This window comes from Eschrichtius robustus, chromosome 1 (assembly GCF_028021215.1).
Source record: "Eschrichtius robustus isolate mEscRob2 chromosome 1, mEscRob2.pri, whole genome shotgun sequence".
Classification (NCBI taxonomy): domain Eukaryota; kingdom Metazoa; phylum Chordata; class Mammalia; order Artiodactyla; family Eschrichtiidae; genus Eschrichtius; species Eschrichtius robustus.
The window spans coordinates 69,476,062-69,481,402 of NC_090824.1; positions in this window are offsets into that span (position 1 = coordinate 69,476,062).

Genomic DNA, 5,341 nt, shown 5'->3' on the forward strand with positions numbered 1-5,341 from the left:
GTCAATGAAAAACTAAGCTCGTTCAAGCTTTATGCTGCTACGGTGCCATGCATTTCAAGAGCAAAGTCCAGTGCCGCATTCCTAATGTTCCCTTATCCACCTAGGCAAATGCCAAGAGGACCAGTTTCCCACAAATAAGTGTGTGGGAGATAGTAAATACAGTAATAGGGCTAATTAACCTACCAGGGTGCTTCAGGACTGGAATGATTCAGTCAGACAGAAACAAACGATTTTTATTCCTTTATTATTATTTCTTCTTTATCTGTGGAGTCAGAGGGTGGGAAGAGGACCAAGAATTCAGACATGGGACAGATTTGGATGAACTTAGGAACCTATCTAGTAGTTGGAGTATACTGTAGAAAGAAGTGTTCCAAAAACAAAAACAAAAAAGAATGCTGAAGCAACTTTCTCCGGAGATGCATCATGTGCAGGGAGTCCCAGATGCATTTTTGCCTGGATCCAGCTACTTTTCTTTGAATTGGAGAACACGTATTTGGAAACTTCTGATTGATAACAGCACACCAATAAATAGATATCCTTTGATTCAAAGTGAACAATTGTGCCATCAACCTTCATTGTACTGACCTATGAGAAACCTCTGAAAATAACAACATGGAAAGGACAAGAAAATAGATGATCAGTACAAAAAAGGCAAAACTTCTTAATAATAAGAGAGAAATAGACAAAGATAAAAATTAATTTACAAAAGCAAAAACAATTTTAAACTATATTAATACTGTATTTGCAATTTTAAAAATTGTGTTATAGTATACTGTATACTAAATTTTATTTTTATTAGTGGAACTAATTTCATTCATAATGAAAGGAGGGAAATTCCATTAAAGTAAGCATTGTCTATGGTGTCATTGTAAAAATTTGATAAGATCTGAATATTCAAGCTATTTCAGTAAAGCAAAAAAGAACACGTGAAAACTTGCTGTGTTTAATTGAGCATATGCAAAGTTACCCTCCCCAAAAATCATGAGTAAGGAAATTAAAAGAAAAAATGTCAAAAGAGTGATTTTAAAAACATTATCTTACAGATCCTAAAAATCTTAACTCAGTTAAAGTACTCAGTTCAGTGCTTAGCCACTGCAAAAGATAAGACACAGCAAACTCACTAGCTGTCACTTGATTCTGCTTAATAACAGTTTCCTATAGGTAACAACAACCTGAACCACATAAATGGAGAGAAATCAGAAATCACAAAGTTCTATAAGGAAAAAAATATATTCCAAAGGAAAAAACTAAAGAAACGTCTAATTAAACACCTGAAATAAGAGATAATTACTGTACTGTCTGGCAGAACTAATGAATGGGAAAAAAGAGCAGATTTAAAGTTTTATTACATCTTCACTACCACTGAATCATAACTTGAGGTACTTGTCCAAAAATTGTTCTTTTGGACAATGACTTTTGTGGTTTTTTAAAAACACTATAGCTAAATGGTGTGTGCATAAATAAATAACAGACCATTAAACTTTTCCTAAGACACTTAAAGATTACTTTCAAGAAACAATCTCAATCATAATAGTGGAGGAATCTTCCATTGAGAATAACATGTTAGTCCCATGCAGTTATACTCTGAGAGGCAGGATTTGACTTTCAAGTCCTAAAAAGTCATCATCGTGAGGCTCTACTTGAGTCATGTAACAGCACATTTGATCCATTTTCTTTTCTAAAAATGGAAAATCAAAAGGAATAAAGTACTAGCCATACTCACAATCTTTTCTTTAAATTCATGGGAAACATGGTGCCTACTGTTCATCATTTGAGTGGGACATTTGGTTTGTCTTGTCTACAACAATTTAATGGGGTTATACACAAAGATGAAGGCTTTACGATTTTATTTTTTTCAATCAGGAAAAAAACCCGTCAGATACTATGAATTACCTGTCCTGTTTCATAGGTAGCACCTGTATTATTGCCACACATCTGTGGAAGCACAGTATCAGCCAACTGTTAATCAAGGATCACTTCCCTTCAAAGTGACTGATGATCCACTGTTAAAACGGCTTATAAAAATAACTTCTCCTTCGAAAAGGTGCTTCAGGGTTTTCAGACACATCTCACTGTTCCTGATAGTTTAATGCATGTATGAAAGTTAATTTCTCATTAATATTTAAAGAAGAAATGGCTTCAGAACAAATTTTAAATGATCCATTACATTTTAGAGATAAAATATTATTGGCATTATTTTCATCTCGATTACAAGGAATAATAATGTCCAAGATTAAGATTAGCTTTTAAAACTGTTAATGAGCCCTGGAAATGTGAAAAAGATATGGATTAGGTAGATGTAATGAGATATGATTAAAGGGTGCAGGCACTGAAGGGTGTTGGAGAAATTCTTTTCAGAAAGAGTATAATTAGTGTCTGATAAAAGTACTTAGTAGATAAGATTTTTGAAGAAGAAAGGGTAAGATAAACACATACTTTATAACAAACCTGCTGAATTTTCCCCCTTTGGTTCTCTTACAGACTCAATATTAGTTTGAAGTTTCATACATAAATAATTTTTGTCGAATACTTGATGCAATTTTACGAGACAATTAGAGTGTTTTAATTGCCAGACATGAGAGCAGAAAATGTGTTGAAACATCTTATTCCATTTTCAGTGTACATTTCTTTGTTGATTTATGTAATGTAGCTAATAATACGCAACCTACCCTAGTTTTAAACAAACAAATGAACTTCTAAAAAGCAAGCTTTCTGTAAGTTGCTAAGCAACTTCAGAGGCACATTTTATTAATTTAATAAATAACATTTAGATGACAAATCCTTAAGGAAGATTTCTAACTCCATTTTATAAAAAGTAGAAAATCCAAGCAGGTACCCTCCTGATTTTCCTATTTCTAAGGCCTCAAGGCTAAGAAGAGACACTGCCATTTTCAGAGGTACATTTGACTCACTAAACAAAACATTTCTTCAATCGAAATTGTTACTATAATAGAAGTTAGGTTCTGGGACTCCTTGTGTAGTTCTCCAGAGTTAGAGCTCAGGCTTCATTCCCACAACTGAAGGTTTCTCAACCTCAGTACAATTGATATTTGGGACCGGATAATTCACTGTCATGGGGGGGGGGTCCCCTCTGAATTGTAAGTTATTTAGTAACATCTATCCCTGGTCTCTACTTACTAGATGACAGCAGTAGCCCCACAGTTATTACAACTAAAAATGTCTCCAGACATTGCCAAATGTGCCTGCTGGGGGTGGGGGAGGTGTGTCAAAATCACACCCAGTTGAGAACCACTGAAACTGAATAGTGGGTAAATATGTTAAATGAGAAAGATATCTTGAGCTTTAACTGCTGATGAAGATATCCTGAAATTAGTCATCATCAGTCAACACCTAACATCCCCTAGCACTACCAACAATGAAGATTAAAGTGGTAATGCTTATTCCAGTGGCCTGGGGCTCTTACTTTATTCAAGACTCATTACTGATTTTATCATTTAAATGTAATTTCCTTGTATAAAAACTGGGGAGAAAGGGCTTAATGATGACTGTCTACAGTCACTCTGTAGTAATATCCCATTCCAGAACTGCACCAAAATCTTTTCTCATACTCTGTCTCCCTCAATTTTCACTATACTCAGTTGCTGGCTAGAGTCATTTTAAATATAAATCTCAATTTTAATCATGCCATCCTCTGCTCACAGGGCCACCACAGGTCTCCATCACCTCTACTATCAAATACAAACTCCTCTGCATGATCTTTAAGGTTTCCTACAAATTACCACCAAACTCCATCTCATCAAATATCTTTCTCATTCTCCATTTATGCCACCTTTACCCCCCTTGAACACAAACAGCTTGCATTTCCAATCTTTCTATGTGGCACATTAAGGACAAATTCATTTTCTCCATGAAAGTTTTCCTAATTAATCCTTCCTGTATTTCTTATCAGTATCATATTTCTGTTAAAAGAATGACACGACTGCAAATTAATTTGTGAGGCAATTGTTTACTGAATGTTTTCAATATGCCAGACACTGAATACTGCTTAGTAGCTGTTTCTATCAATTTACATTCACATTATTTATGCCCAGCTAGATTGTAAGTTCCCAGATGATAAGAACAGGTCTTATTTGTATCCCTCAGATGCCTATTAATAATGATGCTAAATACACTTTAACTTTGATTAGCAATTATAACCTTTCAAATTACTTTCATGGTTATTAGCTTATTGGTTATATATTTTCACTATTTTACAGTCAATGAGAGTGGGACATTAAATGCCCTAGGGACTAGTCTATAGATTACACAACTGGTGCTCAGCAGAATATGCATTTAATATATGTTGACTGACTGAATCCAGTCTCACAAGTTCACAACTATGAAATTTCTCTCCTGGTTACATAAAGTTCTTATAGCATTTTTTAGAAAAATGTTATCGTAAAGAACAAGAACAGTTGAACGATGCAGAAGACACAACATAGGATTGAATTCTTTGGCAAGGATTAAACTATAACATAGCAGGAAAGCAAAAGAGAAATCTCTTAGTTTCTGCCTCAAATTAGCTACAAGAGATTAACTTCATAAGGCCTTGACCTCTTCACACAGAAAGTAAAACTTAAAAAAAAAAAAAAAAAAGCGAAATGGAAAGGAAAAGCCACAGAAGGGCTGATAAACCCCACATTCTAAAAATCACAGCATTGTATCTCATACGTATGAAGAAGTTCAAGAAAACACTTTCAATGACTCTAAGAGATTTCCACCCACTGTTTGGGGGAGTCCCTAAAAAACATCAAAATGCCCGTAAAAACCATTTATTTATCAACCTCTCAACTGAATTTAACAAAACACCGGAAGGCAAAAGCCAGCTGCTTTCTGAGGATACCTACTATCCCTAAGCACCATGTGCCTAGCGCAGCAGCATCATTTATTCAGTAATTCTTTCAACATTTATTGCATGCCTACTAAGTGCAGACACTGCCCTAGGCCCTACGGGAAAACAGGCCTAAATCTCAGTTGCTGATGTGAACGGGTGCAGGGAATTCAGAAGGGGGGGGGGGGGGCGAGGGGGGGGCGGGGGGGGGGGTGGTGATCTGAAAAGACAAAAAAAAAAAATTATCTTCAATGGGCTTTTTCTCTCAACCTCTGGCCCTCCTCCACTGCGCCCCCCACCCTCACCCTCAAGTTTAAGGAAGCAAAGAAATTAAAGTCAAAATAAAAAGAAATGAATGGAACAGGTAAAGTTCCCACCAGCTACGGGAAAGTTATAGAAAACAACTCTCAGGGGTGTCCCTCAGCCCTGTGACTGGGCGGGAGCGCAGACGCCCACGGGACGGAAGTGCTGGGGAGAGGAGGGTCATGGCCCCCGGGGGAACCGGAAGTG